The following is a 25,067-nucleotide window of genomic DNA, read 5'->3' on the forward strand; positions in this document are numbered from 1 at the left end:
TTTCACTTGGAACAAAAGTACCAAGAAGAAAAAAAACGACAACATTTATTGGCTTTAGTTTTTCACTTGGAATGAAAGTACCAAGCATAAGCAAAAAAAAGTACGACAATATGTATTGATTTTCTTTTTGCATTTCGAATGAAGAACCAAGAAGAAGAAAAATAAAAGTATGACAATATTTATTTTTCCTTTTTTACTTGGAAAGAAATACCAACAAAAGTAAAAAAAAAAATTGTGATTTTGTTTTGCATTTTTAAGCCCTTGCAATGCAAGGGGCAATATTTTTTATTTATTTTATTTTTCACTTGGAACGAAAGTACCAAGATGTAGGGAAAAAATTATCATAATACTTATTGGTTTTCTCTATCCACTTCAAAAAAAAGTACCAAGAAGATGTAAAAAAAAGTACGATAATATATTTTTTCTGTTTGCACTTGGAACGAAAGTGCCAAGATGAAGCAAAAACAAATTATGACAGTATTTATTTTTATTTTTTTCACTTGGAGAGAAAGTACCAAAAGAAGAAAAGAAATAGTACGATAATATTTATTGTTTAAAAAAAGTACAACTTTTTTTTGCTTTATTATGCTCTCGCAATGCAATGGGCAATATTTATTATTATATGTTTGCACTGTGAATGAACGTAAGAAGAAGAAGAAAAAAAAATGTACAAAAAAATTTATAGTTTTCCTTTTTTCACTTAGAGAGAAGGTACCAATAGAATAAAAAAAAAGAGTACGACTTTGTTTTTATCAAGCACTCGCAATGCAAGAGGCAATATTCCTTGTTTTTTATTTTGTACTTGGTACGAAAGTACCAAGAAGTTTTAAAAAAAAGTATGACAATATTTTTTTTTTCTTTTTGTAGTTGGAGAGAAATTACCAACATATAGAAAAAAAGTAAGAATTTGTTTTGCTTTAATCTTCCAATGCAAGGGGCAATATTTATTGTTTTTCTTTTTAAAAGTATGAAAATAATCATTGGTTTTCTTTTAGCACTAGGAATGAAGTACCAAGAAGTAGCAAAAGAAAAATGTATGAAAATATTTTTTTTTTTTCACTTGGAGAGAAGTACCAACAAAAGCAAAAAAAATATGACTTTGTTTGCTTTATTATTCTCTCACAAAGCAAGGGACAATGTTTATTGTTTTTTTCACTTGGAACGAAATTATCAAGAAAAAATATGAAAATTTTTATAGGTTTTCTTTTCTCACTTGGAACGAAAGTACCAATAAGAAGGAAAAAAAGTACGCCTATATTTAGTATTTTTCTTTCTTCACTTGGAGAGCAAGTACCAACAAAATAAAAAAAATAGTATGACAATATTTATTGTTTAAAAAAATTAAGAGTTTGTTTTATCAAGCTCTTGCAATGCAATGGGAAATATTTATTGTTTTTTTGTTTTCAATGCGATAGGATACCAACATGACCTTTGATTCTTTCGTTGCGAATATATCCTTAAATATAAATCAAATTGATATTAAACTTTCTCCTTCTAAAAATGTACTTAAATACCTTTCGTCCAAGTATAACTTCTCTTCATAAAATATACTTCTATTGAGATACATAATCTGATAGATTTTGGTCACTATAATCTAGCCGAACTAAGTATTATTTCTCCTGTTGCCATCATAACCATTGACTCTTCCAAGATGAATATCTCTGTATAGGTAAAAATATATACTTAAATATCTTTCTTTTGATATATAATTCTCCATATAAATTCTCGTTCTTGATAGCATTAAATAGCTCTGAAGTTGAAGCTTTCAGCTGCTGCTTGAACCACTTTTGCAATCTGAGCTTTGCTGCTTCAAATAGCGATTTCTCTTTGTAGATAACTCCGATAGCAACAAATTAATTTTCCTTGGAAATTAGACTCAAATTTCTTTTCATCAATATATAATATGAAATATGAAAAGCTCATTATAGAGGTGAAAATGCAAAGTAAACACAAGGTAAAGGGACTGAAAAGAGCAGAAAAAAGGATAAATACGAACCTAAACTGTTAGAGATAATAGATCAGAAAAGGATCACATAACCTCTGTGGGTTGACCAAGTCAACTCACAAAACCTGCTCTCATACCATGTTGATTTTCAGGACTCCATGGATTTAGCTCATGGAGAAATAGAGAATGGTTGAGAGAAAACAAGAGGAAGAAGAGGTTATGGATTTATTATCCTAACCCTTCCCCTAAGCTCAATTTATAGATTAATCAACCTAAAATATTATAATTATAACCCTAGAACTTTAACCTAATTACACCAATGACATCTCTATGACATGACTCTTTATTTACCATCTTGCCATCATATTATGGGCCTATGGGACTTCTCCTTGATCTATGGCCTTGAGCCCATCTTCCATATCTCTTGGATGTGTGGACCTTCCATGGTCTTATGGGCTTGGCTCCATCTTCCAACACACTTGGATATGTGGGCATTCCTTGGTCGTGTGGGCTTGGGCCTGTCTTCCAATATTTTTTTCATTTTGAAAGAAAGTACCAAGAAGAAGTAAAAAAAAGTATGGCAATATTTATTGTTTTTCTTTTTGCACTTGGAGAGAAAGTAACAATAGATGCAAAAAAAGTACGACTTTGTTTTACTTTATTAAGGTCTCAAAATTCAAGGGGCAATACTTATTTTTTTTCTTTTTTCACTTGGAACAAAAGTACCAAGAAGACAAAAAAATTCGACAATATTTTTTGGTTTTAATTTTGCACTTGGAATGAGAGTACCAAGATGAACCAAAATAAAAAGTTTTATTAGCCTTAATAACAGTGTTGGAAGAATCTTCAAATGGCATTAAGGTAAATACCTTACCCACGTCAAGGAGGTGGCACAAAATGTAATTAAATAATCTTCTCATAATGATGGCACATTGGTGTAATTCAAGAAGTTGATGTATTTCTACTTAAGTCTTTTACTTTTGAGAGCTTGTAGCCCTAAGGGCATTGTAGTTATTGCAACCTTCCTTCATAAATTATAAATAGAGGTTGATGGCAAGGGTGAGATCATTGAGTTTCCCCTCTTCTCTCTCAATTTCGTCCTTAAGACTTTTCTCTCAAAGCCTTTCCCTTTCTCCTCTCCTTTGCCATCCCTCTCTCTTTCTCTTCTTCTCTCTTTATTCTTCCTCTCCTTTTCTTCTCCTCTTCTTGCTCCTCTCTACTTTACCACTCTCTACTAAAGGACCTTATCATAGGATTCTAAATTCAACGTAGTATCAAAGCAATGGGTTTAGGATCCCAACATCAAAATCATGATTTCCTAAGGTTTTATCAATTTTCATATGTTGTTGTTGGAGAAACAAAGGCTCAATAAACAAGATAAGTGTTTTTTTTAATCTTCATGAGATGATTTTGATAACGTCTTGATCTTGGAAATAGGTTTACAGGTTGTTTCTCATCTGGATAAAAGATAAGTGTTCCATCTAATGCATGATAATGTCTTATGCTCGGTTTATTTTTCATGCAAGAGGATACTCAGTTTAAGTTTATGTTGGATTATCATATGTTCGATTTTCTATCCTAGAAAAATGTATGTTGGATGAAGAATTTCTTGTACTATTTCTTTATATGTGGATTTTCATGATCAAAGCATGATTAAATTGGTTCAAGGCGTGGTTATGTTGTTGTATGTATGTTTTATTCTTTAAAGAGCTTGGTGAAGGCTGTTTTTCTTGGTTACCGATAGGAGGATTTTTTTTGCGAAAACGGTGCTGATATTTTTGCATGATTATTTATCCTCCATAGATTGTGTTATCCCCTGGATTATCTTATCTAAAAAATTGAGGAGAAAATGTAAGATCAAGCTGTGATTTAAGTGCAGTTTGCATATGTTACAATGTGGGACCCACCATGATGTGCAACCATGGTGGGACCCACCATGAGGATGTCAGCCAAGAGGAGTCACCACATGAGCTGGAATGAGTTCGAATACATTGAAAGATTTGAAGATCAAGTGGGACCGGCATAATATACCATAAGTTGGTATCTTTCCCAACTTGAGTTGGATAGATTTGCATATCTTCCTTGATTTGTATGATTGATTATCTTCCTTAGATTGATGTATTATAAGGGAAAGTAGGAATCCTAATTGATTAAGGAATTTCCCTAATTGTGTAATTAAAATAGTATAAATATGGGACATTGGTGGACATCTAAGACATCAAGTTCTCCTCTTCTCTCATTCACCTGAAAGAATCTTCCTCTCTTCTCTTTAGTTTTTCTCCTTCTCCTCTCTCTACCCTAGAGCCCTCTTTTCCTTTTCTCTTTCTCATTTATCTCTCCCTTGATCAAGATATTATTCATGGGGTCCTAAATTCAACATGGTATCAAAGCATTACATTTAGGATCCCCATGTCTAAAGGAATGCTCTAAGAAGATATGATGAACACCACTCATAGAAGGCTCCTTGTGAAGGAAGATAAAAAAAAGCACGAGATAAGTTCCTTCATTATTTTTTTTATTACTTCATGTTACTGTTTTCTGAACTTAGAAGATGATTTAAAGAAGAGTATGTAAATGTTTTTCATCTTATGAGATTGTGGATATGAATGTCTGTCAATCTAGAAGAAACTCTCAAAGAAGTTCTGTTCATTTGGAATTTCTGTTAACCGAGACAAGTCCATGATCAGATTGTTGAAGAAAAAAAATATACCTTGGGAACAAGATTCCCCTGATATAGAAGATTGAGTATATTATGAGTGGTTATTTATTCAGAAAAAAAATCAGAATAATGATTGTTTAGTATCAATGCTAAATTTTTCCATTCACCAAGTAGTTTGAAGAAAACTAGGATTTTTTATTAGAATTTATTGGAGATTTGTTTTCTTTGTAGTGCCTATTATGGCCGAAGAATATATGAGTAGCAAAAGTGGTAAACTCAGAATTACCGCTATACCATTGCAAAGGGTATCAAATTTTATTAGTTGGCCCACATCGGTTCAGAGGTTTTTTATAAAGAAGGACCTCCTTGGTCATCTCACCAACCGTGGACCACCTATTGATGAAGAAGACATTTTTTTTTATAAAAAAATGGTTAAAAAATGATACCATTGTAATTAGTTGGCTAGTCAAGAGCATGGAAAATTGTGGAAAGAATGCACTCATTGTGGGACATATGGCCACACTATCAATACAAGCTATTACAAGGAAGGCAATTACTATGGAAAAAATGGTCACTATGGAGAAATATGTTATAATGCCAATGACAACTCAGACTTGACAAAAGATAGTCAAGCCTTAGTAGGTGATACAAATGAGGATCAACCCACAAAATCATCTAAAAAGGAAAATTTTACTGATGAATAATATGAGTTGTTTCAAAAAATGATGGGTTCTTCTCCAAGTTCCTCATTAAATACCGCTGCCACCACTGCTTTAGGTATGATATATGCCTCATATTCATCCTAGATAATTGACTTAGGAGCCTCCAAGCATCTTATAGGTAATAGACATTTATTACATTATGTATCTCTGCATTTTTCACATAAGTGTTTTACCATAGCTGAGGTTCTCAAACCAAAGTTCAAGGAAATATATCCACTTCCGCTCACTGATATTCTATTTGTTCCTACCTTCCATTCGAATCTGTTATATGCTAATTAACTGAAAAAATACTTTAATTTATTTATCACCTTCTCACCCACTTCGTGTGTATTTCAGGATCTTATAACGAAGCAGGTGATTGGTGGAGGTAGTGAACAAGGTGGGCTCTATTACCTAGATGAGACAAAAATAAATATTATTTCCACCAGTGAACATGAAACAAGGCTATGGCATAACCGGTTGGGACATCCATCTGTACAAGCTCTTCATTATATGTTTCCTACTCTTGAAGTCAGGTCAGAGTTTAATTGTGAAGTTTTTGAAATGAGTAAACATCAAAGGAGTACATACTCACCTCATCTAGCAGTCAAAATTATTACTGCATTTTCATTAATTCATACTGATGTTTGGGAACCCTTGAGCATCTCAAATATTTCTCAAGTCAGGTATTTTATTACATTTATTGATAACTTCACTCGTACCATTTGATTGTTTCTATTTAAAGTGTTCTGAGATACCATTGATTTTTAAACATTTTTAACCTATGGTTCTCACTCAGTTTGGTCAAAAAATAAAAAAAATTTAGTTTGATAATGCCAAAGAATACATTTCCAAAGAGCTTGACTCTTTTTGTCGAAAAAATGGCATTATCCATCAAACATCATGTGCCTACACTCCTCAAAAAAATAGTGTAGTCGAGCAAAAAAACCATCATATTCTTGAGGTAGCTCGAGGTTTATTATATTCCATGAAAGTTTCATACTTTTATTGGCCTCATGCAGTCCTTACCGCATGTTTTCTTATAAATCGTCTACCATCTTTCGTTCTTGGTAATAAATCTCCTTACTCTATATTGTTACCAAATGATGATCCATTTTCATTGCCCTTAAAGGTCTTCGGGTGTCAATGTTTTGTTCATATTTGCTCCCCCAAAACATAGTAAACTTGATCCTTAATCTATCAAGTATATATTTTTAGGATACTCTCATACAAAAGGGTTATGTTTGCTATAATCCTACTCTTCAGCGTTTACTTGTGTCTAGGGATGTCACATTTTTAAAGACTCCATATTATTCTGATAATGTTCCTCCTGGTTTATCTTCAGTACCAGGTTCTCCTTGACTGGTTGTGCCCCGTGCTACGGAAACTACTCAGCCCCCATAAACACTGGCTGGCACCACACTTGTTGAGTTTACGGATCCCACCGAGGTAAGTCAATCTTCTCCAATTGTTTTTGGCCCACAATATGATACTAATCCCATTTCACAAAGAAAAAAAAACCCAGATCATGTACCATACCTTCTACATCTCATCCCATATCAAAATTTGTGTCTCATCATCATCTTTTGCCTGCATGTTATCAATTTCTTTCTACTATTTCCTCCATATCTGTACCACAATCCTATCAAGTGGTTCTCAAACATTTAGGGTAGAAGGCAGTAATGGATGAAGAAATGCAGACGCTTAATGAAAATTAGACATGGGCTCTAGTCCCTCTTCCATCAGATAAGAATCTCGTTGGTTACAAAATGGTGGTTACTGTGAAACACAATTCGGATGGGTTATTGTCTCGGCTGATGGCTCAACTTGTGGCTAAAGGATATACAAAAGTTATGGCATTGATTATGAGGAAACCTTTAGGATTTCACAGATGCTCTAGAGATCACTCAATATTTATTAAAGACACATCGAAGGGCAAGGTAATTCTAGCAGTATATGTTGATGATATCATTATAACCAGTAGTGATCCCGAGGGCATCCAGCAAACAAATGAAAGGATATGTGCTGGATTCAAGACAAAGGATCTCGTACTGCTCAAATATTTTCTGCGTATTGAAGTACTACAAATCTTAAAAATTCTCCAAATCTAGTTTCTCATCACTCTAAAATCTTAAATTCATCATCTTCATCTGAGATGATATCACCTATCAAGCACAAGTGTCTAAATGATCACTTAGAGTGAGATGAACTATAGTAAGTGTCCCTAGAATAGTAAAATTCTAGTTTGTCCTATATATCCTTAGTGGATTTGGAAGATGAAATTGAATCAACTATTTCATTGCTCAAGAGACTGGCATGAGTCCCATGGCATAACAATGCTATTCACTTGGGAAATATCCACATCATCGTAATCACATAAAAATTTGTGGATCAACTTTCCATTTACTTTGTGAGATGGGAGATAGGGTCTACCACTAATGGAATCCCACATATCTAAACTTTTTATTAAATGAATACTTTCATTTATACGTCCAAAGCTGGTATTGAGTCCATCAAACAAAAGAGGGGCAAAGGAAGAATGAGACTCAAAAAATAAAAACGATGCTATCATGAGTTTTCATTTACACAAACATCTAGGGGGATAGAAGGGTCATATGCTATTTGGCCATTCTGACAAGATATCTTTGGTACTCAAGACAAACACCAAGCTATTGGAATATACTTACTTTCATACCACTTGTTAGGTCCCTAAAGCAACTGTTGGATTTAGAATCCCATGATAAGGTCCTCAAGAAGAGGGTGAGAGAGAGGAGAGGATAGGAAGAAGTAGAGGAGAAGAAAATAGAGGAAGAAGGAAGAGAAGAGGGGAGAAGAGAGAAGGGTAAGGAGAGATGGAGCTTGAGTGAGCTTGGGAGAAGAGACAAAGGCTAGGGAAATTTTGAGAGAAGAGGGGAAGCCTTGATTCTATATCCCTTACCTTGAGCCTCTATTTATAGTTTATGAGAGGGTGTTACAATGTTTATAATGCCCTTAGGGCTACAAGCTTTCAAAAGGAAAAGACATAAGTAGACATACATCATCTTATATAATTACACCTTTGTGACATCCTTATGAGAAGATTACTCACCCTTTTATTCCACCTCCTTGACGTGGGCATGCATATTACCATGATACCATTTGAGGTGTCTTCCAACACTCCCTCTCAAGCTGGGGGGAGAAAACATCGTAGAAGTCCAGCTTGCTGCATATAGTGGTTAAGATCTTGAATGTGACTGGTTTTTTTTAAGAATGTATGCCAATGTTGTCGACCCAAATTTGAAAGAAACTTTGTAACCACACAAACAGCTTGTGCCAAATCTGGTCTTATACAAACCATAGCATACATTAAACACCCCACTGCACTGGCATATGCGACCTTTGACATGTCATGAACTTCATCATCTATCTTCAAGCACCGAGCAGTAGACAATCTGAAATGATTAGCCAAAGGTGTACTTATTGGTTTTGCATTACCCATGTTGAACCTGTCCAACACCTTCTCAATGTAGCTATGCTGAGATAGCCATAATCTCCTGGAAGCTTTGTCCATGCGAATCTCCATCCCAAGAATCTTCTTGGCTGCACCCAAATCCTTCATGTCAAATTTTCTGTTCAACAAAGTCTTCAACTTGTTGACCTCACTCATACTCTTTGCAGCAATCAACATATCATCCACATAAAGTAACAAAAAAAAATAAAAGAACCATCATCAAGGCTTTTCACATAAACACAACAATTATACTAACACATTTTTAAGCCAATCCAGATCATGTAAGAGTCAAATCGCTTGTACCATTGCCTCGGAGACTGCTTCAGCCCATAAAGTGATTTCTTCAAATTATAGACCAAATGTTCCTATCCAGAGTGACTAAACCCTTCTGGCTGCTCCATGTAAATATGTTCCTCCCAGTCACCATGACGGAAAGTTGTCTTTACATCCATCTACTCCAACTGCATGTCTGAATGTGCTACTACTGCCAACATTGCTTTGATGGAGATGTGTTTGACCACCGGGGAGAAGACTTCATCATAGTCAACCCCTTCCCTCTATGAGTAACCCTTTGCTACTAAACGAGCCTTGAATTTTTCCCCCTCTTTTTTTGATACTGCTTCTTTCTTCTTATACACCCATTTTCACCGTATCGCTTTCTTCCCCTCGGGAAGCTCCACCAACTCCCTTGTCTGGTTTTTATGCAAAGACTTCATCTCCTCCTCCATAGCACCCATCCATCTACTTTTCTCATGGCTTTGTACTACCTCCTGAAAAATTAGTAGGGTCCTCGCTACTAGCAATAAACGCATAAGAAACCAAATCTTCAAAACCATATCTGGTAGTTGGCTTGATAGTGAATTTGGTTCTGTCTATGGCTATCCTATGATGTTCCTGATCACTTGAGCTAAAACTTATTGTTATGTACCATGTTTCTCTAGCTCCACCTGCACCACATGATCATTGGTGCTGCAATTTTCTGGCACCTGTTTCTCTTCTTCATGAGTATGCTGCAAACATGGCTTTTTCATCAAAAACCACATTTCTAGTGACACCATCTTGTTTGCCTTCAGATCCTAGAGCTTGAAGCCTTTCACCCCTTTCTAATAGCCCAGAAAGATACATTGTCTAGACTTCACATCAAGCTTTGACCTCTCCTCAGTATATAGGCTAGACAACCAAACACTCTCAAACTAGAGTAGTCTACCTCACTACCTGTCCACACTTCCTCTAATAGTTTCCCATTTGGTGCTTCTCTTGGTGATCTGTTAATCAAGAAACATGACATATTCACTGCTTCTGCCCAGAAGTTCTTTACAAGCCCTGCATTCAACCTAAGACATCAAGCTCTTTCAAATATTGTTCTATTCACCCTTTCTGCCACACTGTTCTATTGTGGTGTCTTGCACACTTTGAAGTGTCTCTTAATCACATGCTACACACACAACTCCTTGAACCTTGAATTTGTGTACTCAGTACCATTGCCTTACCTGAGGCATTTAATCTTTCTCTCTGTCTAGTTTTCTACTTCAGCTTTCCACAACTTGAACTTGGCAAACGTTTCTAACTTGTGTTGCATGAAGTACACCAAACCTTTCTTGAGTAGTCATCATTAAAGGTCACAAAATACATGTGTCCTCCTCATGATGTCTTATTGGCCCCCAAACATCTGAATGAACATAGTCAAGAATTCCCTCTGTCTTGTGTGTGGCCGCCTTGAACTGCACCTTATTCTATTTTCCAAGAACAAAAAACATGCAAAAATCAAGCTTGCATGTTTTGACACCCTTCAAAGGATTTCTCAAGTGGGGAAAAGAAACTTTTGAATTGGAGGATACACAAGTGCTCTATTAGGCATCCATCAGAGGAAGAAAGCCAATGATGAGACTTCACAAGGTGAAGGACTTGTGGTGAAAGGTAACCAGAAACGTTAACTAGGAACCACCGTAAAACCCATTGCCATCTTCGTTCTTCCTTGTCTTCTTCATTAATAGATTGAAAAATACTCATTCATTCGACTTCAAATGGTATCAGAGCTTACCTATCGATTCTGATGTGGCGAAAAGAAACTCTCAAATTGGAGGATATGACAAGTGCTCACTTATGCAACTCCATCATCCCACACACACCCATATGACCTAACCGCATATGCCACAAGACTGTATAGTCTGACTCAGACTCTACTGCTGTAACTCCACCTACAACTGTGGTACCTTGCAATGTATAGATATTTCTAGATAGTTTCTGCCCCTTTATCACTGTTAAAACACCTTTACTCACTTTCATTATTCCACTTGCAGACTTATAACTATATCCATTACAATCTAAAGTGCCCAATGAAATCAGATTCTTCCTTAGATCCAGTATATATCTAACATCACATAATGTTCAAACCACACCATCAAACATTATAATTTTTGTTGGAAGATAGGCCCAAGCCCACACGACCAAGGAAGACCCACATATCTAAGAGTATTATAAGATGAGCCACACGACCAAGGAAGGCTCGCAAGATGGGCCCAACCACATAAGAAGTAGGACCCACCATAATTAGCACAAGCTAGCATCCTTATCACATAAGTTGGAAGATCAAGAAGAACTCATAAAGGCATCTTTATGGTCACATCCTAGAAGAGTTCTAGTTTGAGTATATTCCCCTTTTATCTATATTGAGTTATTTAATTATGCTAGAACTTATCTTTAAGTGTTAGAGTTTGGATGTAATTGGGACAAAAGTAGTTTTATTATAATTGGACTCTACTACCTTCCTCTATTATAAATAGACGTTCATGTACTTTGATTATAATAAGTTAATGAAGTCAATGAAATATTTTTTTTCTTAAATTCAGCATGGTATCAGAGAAGGTTCTATGAGTTGACTTGGTCAACCCACAAAGATAATGAGATCCTTTTCTCTAAACCCTAAACCCTAAGTCTAGGTTTGTAGTTATTTTTTTCAGTCCCTACACCAATAGTTTTCTTTGCATTTTTCACCTTTACACTGAGGATTTTATATTGCAAATTATATATTGATGGAAAGATATTTGAGTCTAATTTCGAAATAAAAAATATTTTTTTATTTTGGAGTTATCTACAGAGAGATATCGATATTTGAATGAGCAAAGGTCAGATTGCGAAAGAGGTTCGAGCAGTAGCAGAAAACTTCAGCGTCCGAGGTATTTTATGCTCTAAAGAATGAGACTTTATATGGAAAAATATATATCAAAAGAAATATATATAAGTATATTCACTTACCTATTCAACCAATTTTCTATCTGAGTTATCTACAAAGAGAAATCAATATTTGAAGAAGCGAAGGTCAGATTACAAAAGAGGTTCGAGCAGCAGCAGAAAGCTTCAATATCCGAGGTATTTTATGCTGTCAAGAAAAAGACGTTATATGGAGAATTATATATAAAAATAAATATTTTTAAGTCTATTTTCTTAAACATTCAACCAATTCTCTATCTGATTTTTTTATAAGGAGATATAGATCTTGGGAGAGTCAATGGTCATGCTGAAAAAAAGGAGAAACTGTGTTTAGTTCGCCTAGATGACAGAGACTGAAATCTATCAGATTATTTATCTTCTTATAATTATATTTTATGAATGGAATTTTTACTTTTATAAAATTTATTTAAGTCTAATTTCATAAGGAGAAAATTTCATGTCAATTTGATCTATATTTAAAGATATATTTGCATTGGAAGAATCAAAGGTCATGCTGGTATTTTGTTGCAGTGAAAATTCTGAATTTAAGGCCATTGTATTGCGTCACTTTTTGAGTTGATATATCTGAAAAATATCTCATTTCTCCTTGGTTTGAGGACTTATTTACACATCTCTGTTATTTGGGCTTATTGCTACATATATGTGTTGATAAAGAACAAAAAGATAGAAACGAACAAGACAAATTTTATAGTGGTTCGGCTGAGCCTACATCCATCGAAGCGACATGGATAATTCTTCACTAATGATAATCAAGGTTACATAATCCTTATATAATATTAAACCCTAGAGATATTTGTGTCAAAAAGAATTAAATATCCATGTACATTAATATCCCCACAACCTAATATTATATGAGTCATATGGTCAACAATCTCAGCCTTGGCAAATATTCACCCCTTAAGAAAGAAATCATAACTAGGACTCCACCTGGAACAATAGGTAGGGGGTCGTCTCTCATCTAGAAACTAGAGACATTTATCAAGTCCTCTATCGCTCTTTTCCCCTTGGGAAGCTCCACCAACTCCCATGTCTGGCTTTTATGCAGAGACTCCATCTCCTCCACCATAGCACCCATCCATCTACTTTTCTCTTGGCTTTGTATTGCGTCCTGAAAAGTAGTAGGATCCCCGCTACTAGTAATAAACGCATAAGAAACCAAATCTTAAAAACCATACCTTGTAGGTGGCTTGATAGTGCATTTGGGTCTGTTTGTGGCTATACAGTGATGTTGGTGATCACCTGAGCTAGAACTTTCTACATGTTGAGTATCCTTTTATCTACCATGGTTCTCTAGCTCACCTACACCACATGCTCATTGGTGCTACAATTTTCTGGCACCTTTTTCTCTTCTTCCTGAGTACGCTACAACATGGCTTTTTCATAAAAAATCACATCTCTACTGATCACCATCTTGTTTGCCTACGGATTCCAGAGCTTGAAGCCTTTCACTCTATTAGGATCCTCACAAGCCATGGATCTTGTCACCCTCCTCTCTTCTTCTCCTTCCATTGCTTGCTTGACGTTGAGGTAGATTGATGGAGTGATGAGGACAAATTTCGGAAAGGGGAATTGGGGAAAAACGGGGGAGAGCTTGAAGGAGCTCTCGACCTATTAACTAAATTACTCTAGGCTAAATTATAACTCATTTGCTATCTTTCAATAACCTAGCCATCCCCTTAAATAGGGTTGAGGACATCAAAAACAATTCAGACCCTTGGGTCACTGGTTCAAGCCAAATAAATTCTAAACCAAGCCAAACCAAAATCAATTACATGAAAATTGAAAACCACATTAATTAATTCCTACGTCTACTGGTAACTCGTGATGCTATTGAGTCCATCACATCACCCCCCCCCCCCCCCCCCCCCCCCCCCCCCCCCCATGAGAAAGAGCTTTTCTTCAAGCTTGAAGGAAGGGTAGAGAAGTAGAAATGCTGATAAGGGCTCCCATGTAGTGTCATTGGGGTCTGCATCTGCCCACCGTACGAGAATTTCCCAATCACCATGAATGTGGCATTCTTTCAATACCTGAGCTGGGGTAGAAAGGACTCGGCCTTCATGGAGTGGCGGTAGAGGGGTGTACAGCAAGGGCGAGTCACCTTGGAACGGCTTCAGTTGGGATACGTGAAATACATTATGTATCTTTGCCTCGATTGGTAGCTTCAAATGGTAGGCCACGGGGCCAATTCAGTCCAAGACCTGAAATGGACCATAATATTTCGGAGAAAGCTTATGGCGCTTGGAGGTAGTTAGTGACAACTGGCGGTAGTGTTGGAGCTTTAACCACACATAATCTCCTGGTGAATAATATACCTCACGGTGCTTCTTATTATAATAAAGCTTCATAGAGTGCTGGACCTCCTGGAGATGAGTACGGACCTCAGTGAGCATAGCGTCTCTTTCAGCTAACACTTGGTCCAAAGTGACGACTTTGGATGCCCCTGGTTCATAGGATAACAAACGAGGTGGATCTCTGCCATAAACTACCCTGAAAGGAGTAGTGCTCAGTGCGTTGTGGTAAGAGTTGTTATAGCAAAATTCTGCTCAGGAAAGCCACTTAACCCACCATCTAGGTGAGTCTCCCACAAAACAACGAAGATACATTTCAATCGTGCAATTGATAACCTCGGTTTGTCCATCAGTCTATGGATGATAAGTAGAAAAGAATGCCAATTGGGTGCCCTGTAACTTGAATAATCCCTTCCAAAAGGTACTGGTAAAAATGGCATTCCTGTCACTGATAATGGATGCTGGAATCCCATGTAATCGGACAATGTGGTCCATAAATAACTGAGCTACATGAGCAGAAGTATATGGATGCGCCAAAGCAATGAAGTGACCATATTTTGAAAAATGGTCAACCACAACTAATTTCACTAATTTACCCGATGAAGTGGGAAGGCCATCAATGAAGTCCATTGAAATGTCAGACCAGATTTGAGATGGTAGCTGCAGTGGTTGTATTAGGCCGGCAGGACTTAAAGATTCGGCCTTGTTTCGTTGACAAATCTGACAAGCAGCTACATAATCAGCAATCATGATCTTCATGCCCCTCCAATAAAATTCCCAACTGATTTGAAAATATGTTTTCTGTCGACCCTCATGTGTGCTATCATAGATAGAAGACAGAATGGTGTGAAGAAGTGGGGACGTGTGATGCATAAAAATCTTGTTTTTGTATAGGATAAGACGATCCTGAATCGTCCAATGATGAGCTGTTGTCCATTGCTGAATATCCTGATATAATGAAATAAGTTCTGGATATTGATGTGTCTCCTCTCAAATAGAATCCAACAAAAGTGATTGTGGGTTGCTGATAACATAAACGTGTGGTTCAGGATTGTCCCGACAAGACAAAGCATCAGCCCCCAAATTCAAACTGTCTGGTTTATATTGAACTGTAAAATTGAAGCCCATGAGTTTAGTCAACCAATGTTGTTGTGGTGATGTGGTGAGGCATTGTTCAAGAAGATACTTGAGGCTGCAATGATCTGTACGAATGAGAAATGGTCATCCCCATAGATAAGGCCACCAATGTTGGACAACCTTGGCTAACCCAATCAGTTCCCTCTCATATGTAGCTAACTTGTTGTGGTGTTGTCCCAACTGGTGCTCAAATAAGTGATGGGGTGTCCCAATTGTTGTAACACTGCACCAATACCTCCATCCGACGCATCACATTCCACTACAAAGTCTTCATCAAAATCTTGTAGTTGTAGTACAAGCGCTGAGGCTAAGGCCTTCTTCAACAGCTGAAAGGCCTGATCTGTTGAGGAAGACCAGTTGAATGCATGTTTCTTGAGAAGGTTGTTGAGTGGTGCTGCTATCTAACCATAAGAACGGATAAATTTTTTGTAATATCCTGCTAGCCCCAAAAATCCCCTTAATGTGGTAAGGGAGGTGGGAGGAGGCCAATCTGTGAGTTCTTGGATCTTACTCTGGTCAACCTTCACGCCCACAGCTGATATAACAAGGCCCAAATATGCCACTTCTGAGGTGCTCATAGAACATTTGGATTTATTCAAAACCAAACGATGGGAGCGTAGAATGGTAAATACCTGATGGAGGTGTTGGAGATGTTCGACCCAATTTTTTCTATAGACCAAGATGTCATAAAAAAATACTAACACATAGTTCCGTATAAGTGAGGAAAATACCTCATTCATGGGGGCCTAGAAGGTGGATGGAGCATTAGAGAGACTGAATGGCATGACGAGGAACTCGCAATGATTGTGGTGCATGCGGAATGCAGTTTTCTCCACATCTGCAGGGTGAACTCGAATTTGATGATAGCCCGATTTCAAATCTAACTTGGTAAAAATCGCAGCACCATGTATTTCATCCAGCAACTCGTCCACCACTAGTATGGGGAACTTGTCTATAATTTTTTGCCAATTGAGTTGCCTATAGTCGACACAAAACCTCCATGATTTATCATTTTTGTGCACCAGTAAAACAGGTGATGAGAAGGGAGACCTACTGTGCTGGATAACTCCCTGAGCGAGCATATTCAGGCACTGTTTTTCGATTTTATCTTTCTGTATATGTGGGTAACGATAAGGGCGCACCACCACTGGATCGGTGCCCAACTTAAAACGAATGCGGTGATCACAGTGATGCACTGGTGGTAGACTAGTAGGGTTATTAAATAAATCTGTAAATGTTGTAAGTAATGGAGCTAACTTACAATCACCAGTGTTCTGAAGTTGTAAAGTGTGAAGTGAGTTAGGCACATGTGCCATAATACCCTGTAATGTAATCTGGTCTTATTGTGCTGTAAATGTCATAGTCCGAGCCTGAAAGTCCCACACTGTAGGGCCTAATAACTGAAGCCATTTTACCCCGAGCACCAAATCAAATCCTGCCAAAGGAATAACCAAAGTCCGCCTTAAATGAATGTCCCTCAATTGTAAAAGGGGTGTTTGCACATAACCCCACACTGGAAATTTTAGCCCCATTGGCCACTGAAACCGAGAGACCCTTTTGCTATTGAATTTCTAATCCCAATTGTTTCGTTGTGGACTCACTGATAAAATTATGTGTGCTGCCAGAATCAACTAAAGCAAGTAACTGGAGATGGTGTAACTTGGCCTTTACCTGCATGGCATTAGAACTACACAGGCCATGCATGGCATGGATGGAGAGCTCTGGGTCTTGTTGTTCCTCTTCAACCAAATCAGTTTCAGGAAGCTCTTCTGGACCTTCTTCCCAAAGTTCAATACTGAATTATCATTTACAGGTATGTCCTAGAAGAAATTGTTCATCACAAATAAAATAGAGGCCCTTGGCCTTTCTTGCCTCCATTTCCAGTCTAGTTACGAATTTATGTGGAAGATTGTGGGGGGGGCACACTAGTAGACTGGTCTGCACGATTAGGGGCAGAGGAGCCAAAACGTGGTCCAGGTGCAGTACCCAGTAGTCTGTTGGTCCGAAATGGTTTTTGGCCTAATGATTCCCTCAGAACTCTTTGTTTCTGTTCCATAGCCCTCAAATAATTCATGGCTGAGTCCAAATCTGTCGGACCAAGTAATTCTACTTCCAAACGAATCCCCTCAGTCAAGCCCGCATTCAAAATCTGAGCATGTAGGTGAGGAGGAACAAATTCACTTGCTCGGGCCAACCTTTCTTGAAATGTTTTCTGGTACAATTCTAAGGTGCCAGTATGTTTATAGTTGATCAATTCCCCCACTGAGTTGCTACTAGCTGGAGGTCCAAACCTCATCTGGCAAGCATGTTTAAAATGTAGCCAATCCTGAGTGGAATGGACATTTCGGTAGTGATGGAACCACATGAGCGCTTCATCGAGCAGGTGGTAGGCGGCCAGTGTGACCTTGTCCACATCCACCGTTTGTTGATGATAGAAAAATTGCTCACATTTTGTGAACCAAAGTAAAGGATCTTTAGATCCATCATATGTAGGAAAGTTGAGTTTAAAGTACCTAGGAACCGTAGTTGGTCCCTGTACGTGAGCAGCCATGGGGACAGGTTGTTGACGCAGTGGTGGGGGTGGTGGTGGCGTGAAATGTGGGTGATGTGCTGCCGGTGGTTGCAAGTTGGTTGCTGGTGGTGGCGTTGGCGATTGAAGTGCAACAAGCTGGCGGATGACGGTTTGGAGAGACGATTCTAGCGTGTGCAATGTATTATGAATGTTAGTAATTTCAGCACCTTGAAGAGTGGACCTTTGTTGAAGATCTGAAAGCACTTGACGTATGTCCTCTGGAGAAGAGGAGTCACTGAGGGTGGACCCATTTGATACCATGTTGTTAGGATCCTCACGAGCCATGGATCTTGTCACCCTCCTCTCTTCTCTTCCTTCCATTGCTTGCTTGACGTTGAGGTAGATTGATGGAGTGATGAGGAAGAATTTCGGAAAGGGGAATTGGGGAAAAATGGGGGAGAGCTTGAAGGAACTCTCGAGCTGTTAACTAAATTACTCTAGGATAAATTATAACTCAGTTGCTATCTTTCAATAACCTAATCGTCCCCTTAAATAGGGTTGCGGACGTCAAAAACAATTCAGACCCTTGGGTCACTGGTTCAAGCCAAACAAATTCTAAACCAAACCAAACCAAAATCAATTACATGAAAATTGAAAACCACATTAATTAATTCCTACGTCTGCTGGTAACTCGTGATGCTATTGAGTCCATAACGCACTCCTTTCTATTTCTGATAGCCTAGAAAGATACACTGGCTAGACTTCGCAACAAGCTTTGACTTCTCCTCACTAGAAACATGTACATAGGCTGGACAACCAAACACTCTCAAGCTAGAGTAGTATACCTCCCTATCTGTCCACACCTCCTCTGATACACTCCCATCTAGTGTTTCTCTAGGTGATCTTTTAATCAAGAAACATGCCATATTTACTACTTCTGCCCAGAAGTTCTTTGGCAGCCCTGCATTCAACTAGAGACATCGAGCTTTCTCAACTATTGTTATGTTCATCTTTTCTGCCACACTGTTCTGTTGTGGTGTCTTGTGTACTATGAAGTGTCTCTTAATTCCATACTTCTCACACAACTTCTTGAACTTTGAGTTTGTGTACTCGGTACCATTGTCTGATCGGAGGCAATTAATCTTCCTCCCTGACTAGTTCTCTACTTCAGCTTTCCACAACTTAAACTTGGCAAACGTTTCTAACTTTTGCTGCATGAAGTACACCCAAAATTTAATGAGTAGTCATCAATAAAGGTCAAAAAATATATGTGTCCTCCTCAGGATGCTACTCTTACTGACCCACAAACATCTGAGTGAACATAGTCTAGAATCCCCTCCGTCTTGTGTGTGGCTGCCTTGAACTGCACCTTATTCTTTTTCGCAAGGACACAAAACTTGTAGAAATCAAGCTTGCAAGTTTTGATACCCTTCAATAGATTTCTCTTATGAAGATCCATCATCCCACCCATTCCCATATGACCTAACCATATATGCCACAAGACTGTACAGTCTAACTCAGACTCTACAGCTGCAACTCCACCTACAACTGTGGTACCTTGTAGTGTATAGATATTGACAGAATTTTTTTGTCCCTTCATCACTGTTAAGACACCTTTAATAACTTTCATTATTCCACTTGCAGACTTGTAACTATATCCATTACAGTCTAAAGTGCCTAATGAAATCAGATTCTTTCTTAAATCAAGTATGTATCTAATATCACACAACATTCTAATCACACCATCAAACATTTTAATTTGTATACTCCCTATTCCAACAATTTTGCATGAAGCATCATTACCATCAGAAAAGAACCAGAGTTTACTAACCTATAGGTGTGAAACCAATCTTTATTTGGCGTCATGTGATAAGAGCATGCCGAATCCAGAATCCAGGAATCTCTGAGATGATCTGAACTGGATGAGATAGAAAGCATATCCTCATCACCACTCTCTGAGTCTTCTTCTTCCACTACATTTGCAGACTTTGATGGACCCTCTCTATTCTCTGTGTTCCCTTTATTTTTCTCTAGACAATCTCATTTTATGTGCCCCTTTTCCCACACTTAAAACACATGATGTATTTCCTCTTCTTGGATTTAGATCGAGATTTGTTGTTACTTGATCCATTCCGAGACTTGTTTCTTCCACGTTCCTGGTTACCCTTCACTACAAGTCCTTCACCTTGTGAAGTCTCACCACTGGCTTTCTTCCTCTACAGGAAACTTGATAGAGGACTTGTGATTTCCTCCAATTCGAGAGTTTCTTTTCCCCACATCAGAGTCATAACCAAATTTTCCTACGTAGGAGAATTCAGTAGGGAATTCAGCAACATTAATGCCTGGTCTTCATCTTCGAACTTAACTTCAACCTGCCTCAAATCACTATTGAGCTGATTGAAAACGTTGATATGCTAGCTCAGATCCGAGCCCTCTGCCATCTTAAGACCAAATAATTTCTGCTTAAGATAGAGCTTTCATCAACGACTTGGACATATACTGACTTTCCAATTTTGACCAAACTGTTGTCAGTGATTCCTCATCCATGACATCATACATCACGTCATCAACCAGACAAAGCTTAATAGTCACCACAACAATCACTTCCATTTCTTTCCAATCCATGTCATCCATTTCAACTGGTTGTTTTCCGTACAGTGCCTTCAACATGCCCTCCTGCACTAACAGGTCTTTCACCCTCCTTTGCCATAATTTGAAAATTCCTTGTTCTATTGAATTTTGTCATATATAATAAGGCAAAAGAAACTCCAGTCATCATAGCCTAACTTGGGTTCTCGACGATTCGTCACGATGAGGCGAATCCAATGCCTCCAAAACCACTTTAATTGGTCATCAAACAAGTTGTCACCGGCCACAAAACTAGACCAATCGACCCACACCGGGTTGAACGAAAACCCAAACCGGGTTGAAGGAAAAACATGGACCCGTCTTCTTCCCCACGTCACTATTTAAACAGCATGGGATGACGACCAACCTTCTGCAGCAACAGCGACGGCGGTTGGGGGTGGCGCGGAATGGGCGCCGACAACAGCAGTTGAGGCAGCGCGCAGTGGTTTCATTTTAAAATCCAAACTTGAGTTTTTCACTCTCCTTTTTTCTCTCCTAAACAAAAAAGAATAAGGAAAATAGATTGCAACAAAATAAAAAAAAATTCAGTTTATGTTTGCATAAAATTTGAAACAATAATATATGTAAGTATAGAAAATTTATCCACACACCACGAACACCAAAGTTTTGTTATCCATGCTTGGGAAAATCCTCTAGAACAACCCCTAATAGCTTGGAATTTTATAAGAATGAGATTTCTAATTGATCCTAACATGTTTTAAATATGGATATGCATGCACGAAATATGTTGAAGATGAAAATGACCTAATGATCTAAGACTTTTAAGGAGAACTACAAATGCACATTAAATTCTCAAGTGAACATCCGGTGGGATATTTACCTGATCAAAACAAACCATTTTTTGCCTATTTACAAAAAATTTAATCCAACAATCATAGATCATTGTAAAGTAATTGATCATCAGTAACAAGCAATAATTTTTGTTATAAATGACTTGTGAATTAGGTGTCAACACTCAGTTAAATCCCCCACTCCCCCCTTTTTCTGATGTTTGCAAAGCCTAATATATAGATCCTAAAAGAGTTTTGCATTCCCTAAAAGTTACAAAGACTTTTTGGAATTATCTCTCTCTACATTTGTGCATTTCCATTTTAGATGTCAAATTTTGTTTTAAAATCCAAACTTGAGCTTTTCACTCTCCCTTTTTTCTCTCATAAACAACAAAATAATAAGAAAAATACATCGCAACAAAATGAAATTTTTAGAGTTTAAGTATGCAAAAATATTAATATATATAAGTGAAGAAAATTTATCCACACACCACAAACGAACACCAAAGTTTTGTTATCCATGTTTGGGAAATTCCTCTAGTACAAACCTTAATAGCTTTGAATTTTATAAAAAGAGATTTCTAATTGATCCTAACATGTTTGAAATATGGATATGCATGCATGAAACTTGTTGAAGATGCAAGTGACCCAAGGATCCAAGTCTTTTAAGGAGAACAACAAATCCTCATTTAATTCTCAAGCGAACGTGCGGTGGGATATTTAGTCGATCCAAACAATCCATTTTTTCTTATTAACATAAAGTTGATCTAACGATCATAAATCAATGTAAAGTGATTGATCATGAGCAACGAGCTATATTTTTGTTAGAAATTACTTGTGGATTAAGAGTCAATCCTTAGAGCAATCCCCGCTCCCCCCTTTTTCCGATGTTTGCAAAACAAGTATCTTAAAACTAAAAGTGATTTACAATCCCTAAAAATTATTGATACTTTTTGGAATTATCTCTCTTTGCATTTGTGCATTTCCATTTTAGATGTCAAGTTTTGTTTTAAAATCCAAACTTGAGTTTTTCACTCTCCCTTTTTTCTCTCATAAACAAAAAAATAAAAGACAAATAGTTAGCAAAAAAAAATGAAAATTTAAAAGTTTCTATTTGTAAAAAAATTAAAAAAAATATATGTAAGTAAATAAAATATATCCACACACCACAAACGAACACCAAAGTTTTGTTATCCATGTTTTGGAAATTCCACTAGTACAACCCCTAATATCTTGGAATTTAATATGAAAGAGATTTCTAATTGATCCTAACTTGTTTAAAATATGGATATGCATGAACAAAACATGTTGAAAATGCTAATGAGTCAAGGATCCAAGACTTAGGAGAACAACAAATGCTCATTAAATTCTCAAGTGAACGTGCGGCGGGATATTTACCTGATCCAAACAATCCATATTTTACCCTTTTACGAAACATTGATCTAACAATCATATATCATTGTAAAGTCATTGATCATCAATAACGAGTTTTATTATTGTTAGAAATGACTTGTGGATTAAGAGTCAACACTCAGTGAAATCGCCCACTACCCCCTTTTTTCGATGTTTGCAAAACCTAATATATAAAAACTAAAAGAGTTTTACAATCCCTAAAAATTAAAGAGACTTTTAGGAATTATCTCTCTCTGCATTTTCCCATTTCCATATTAGATGTCATGTTTTGTTTTAAAATCCAAACTTGACTTTTCACTCTCCCTTTTGTCACATGTAAACTAAAAAAGATAAGGCAAATAGATCGCAACAAAATGAAAATTTTAGCATTTCTGTAATCAAAAAAATTTTAAAAATAATAAATGCAAGTAGAGAAAATTTCTTCACACACCACAAATGAGCACCAAAGTTTTGTCATCTATCTTACAGAAATTCCACTTGTACAACCCCTATAGGTTGGAATTTTATAAGAAAGAGACTTCTAATTATTCCTAACATGTTTTAAATATGGATATGCATGCAGGAAAGATGTTGAAGATGCAAATGACCCAAGGATCCAAGACTTTTAAAAAGAACAACAAATGCTCATTAAATTCTCAAGTGAATGTGCGGTGGGATATTTACTCGATCCAAACAAGCAATTTTTTGTCCATTTACAAAACATTAATCTAACAATCATAGATCACTGTAAAGTGATTGATCTTGAGTAACGAGCTATATTTTTGTAAGAAATAACTTGTGGATTAGGTGTCAACACTTAGTTAAATCCCTCGTTCCCCCATTTTTTCGATGTTTGAAAAACCTAATTTATAAAAACAAAAAGATTTTTACGATCTCTAAAACTTATAGAGACTTTTTGGATTTATCTCTCATTGCATTTGTGCATTTCCATTTTAGATGTCAAGTTTCGTTTTAAAATCCAATCTTGATTTTTTCACTCACCCTTTTTTCTCTTGTAAACAGAAAAAGAAAAGGAAAATGGATCGTAACTAAATAAAAAATTTAGAGTTTATGTATACATAAAATTTGAAACTATAATAAATGTAAGTATAGAAAATTTATCTACACACTACAAATGACCACCAAAGTTTTCTTACTCATGTTTTGGAAATTCCACTACTACAACCCCCAATAGCTTGGAATTTTATTAGAAAGGGTTTTCTAATTCATCCTAACATGTTTAAAATATGGATATGCATGCACGAAATATGTTGAAGATACAAATAACCCAACGATCCAAGACTTTTAAGAAGAACAACAAATGCTCTTTAAACTCTCAAGCAAACGTGTGGTGGGATATTTACTAGATGTAAACAATCCATTTTTTTGGCATAAAAATACACAACTTTAATCAAAAATCATAAATCATTGTAAAGTGATTGATCATGAGTAATGAGCTATATTTTTGTCAGAAATGACTTGTGCATTAACAGTCAACACTCAATGAAATCCCCCACTACCCCCTTCTTCCGATGTTTGCAAACCCTAGTATATTAAAACTAAAAGAGTTTTACAATCCCTCAAAATACAGGGACTTTTTGGAACTATCTCTCTTTACATTTGAGAATTTCCTGTTTCGATGTCAAGTTTTTTTTAAATCCAAACATGAGTTTTTTACTCTCCCTTTTTTTCTCTCGTAAACAAAAAATGATAAGGCAAATAGATCGCAAAAAAATTAAAATTTTAGAGTTTATGTATGCAAAAACAATTTAAAAATAATAAATGTAAGTAAAAAAATTTATCCACTCATGACAAATGAACACCAAAGTTTTGTTATCCATGTTAGGGAAATTCCACTAGTACAACCCCTAATAGCTAGGAATATTATAAGAAAAATATTTCTAATTGATCCTAAGATGTTTTAAATATGGATATGCATGCACATAACATGTTGAACACGCAAATGGTCCAAAGATCCAAGACTTTTAAGGTGAAGAACAAATGTTCATTAAATTCTCAAGTGAACGTGCGCTTCGATATTTACCCAATTAATAGAAGACATTTTTTGCCCATTTTAAAAAAAGTTGATCTAACGATCATTAATCACTGTAAAGTGATTGATCATGAGTAATGAGCTATATTTTTGTTAGAAATGACTTGTGGATTAAGAGTCAACACTCAGTGAAATCCACCGCTCCCCCCTTTTTCTGATGTTTGGAAAACCTAATATATAAAAAATAAACTTTTTTACAATCCCTAAAAATTTAAGAGACTTTTTTGAATTATGTCTCTC

This window comes from Aristolochia californica, unplaced genomic scaffold (genome assembly GCF_029961685.1).
Source record: "Aristolochia californica isolate CCGP_79_NKW_82.1479 unplaced genomic scaffold, dmAriCali1.0.hap1 SCAF_4, whole genome shotgun sequence".
Taxonomy (NCBI): domain Eukaryota; kingdom Viridiplantae; phylum Streptophyta; class Magnoliopsida; order Piperales; family Aristolochiaceae; genus Aristolochia; species Aristolochia californica.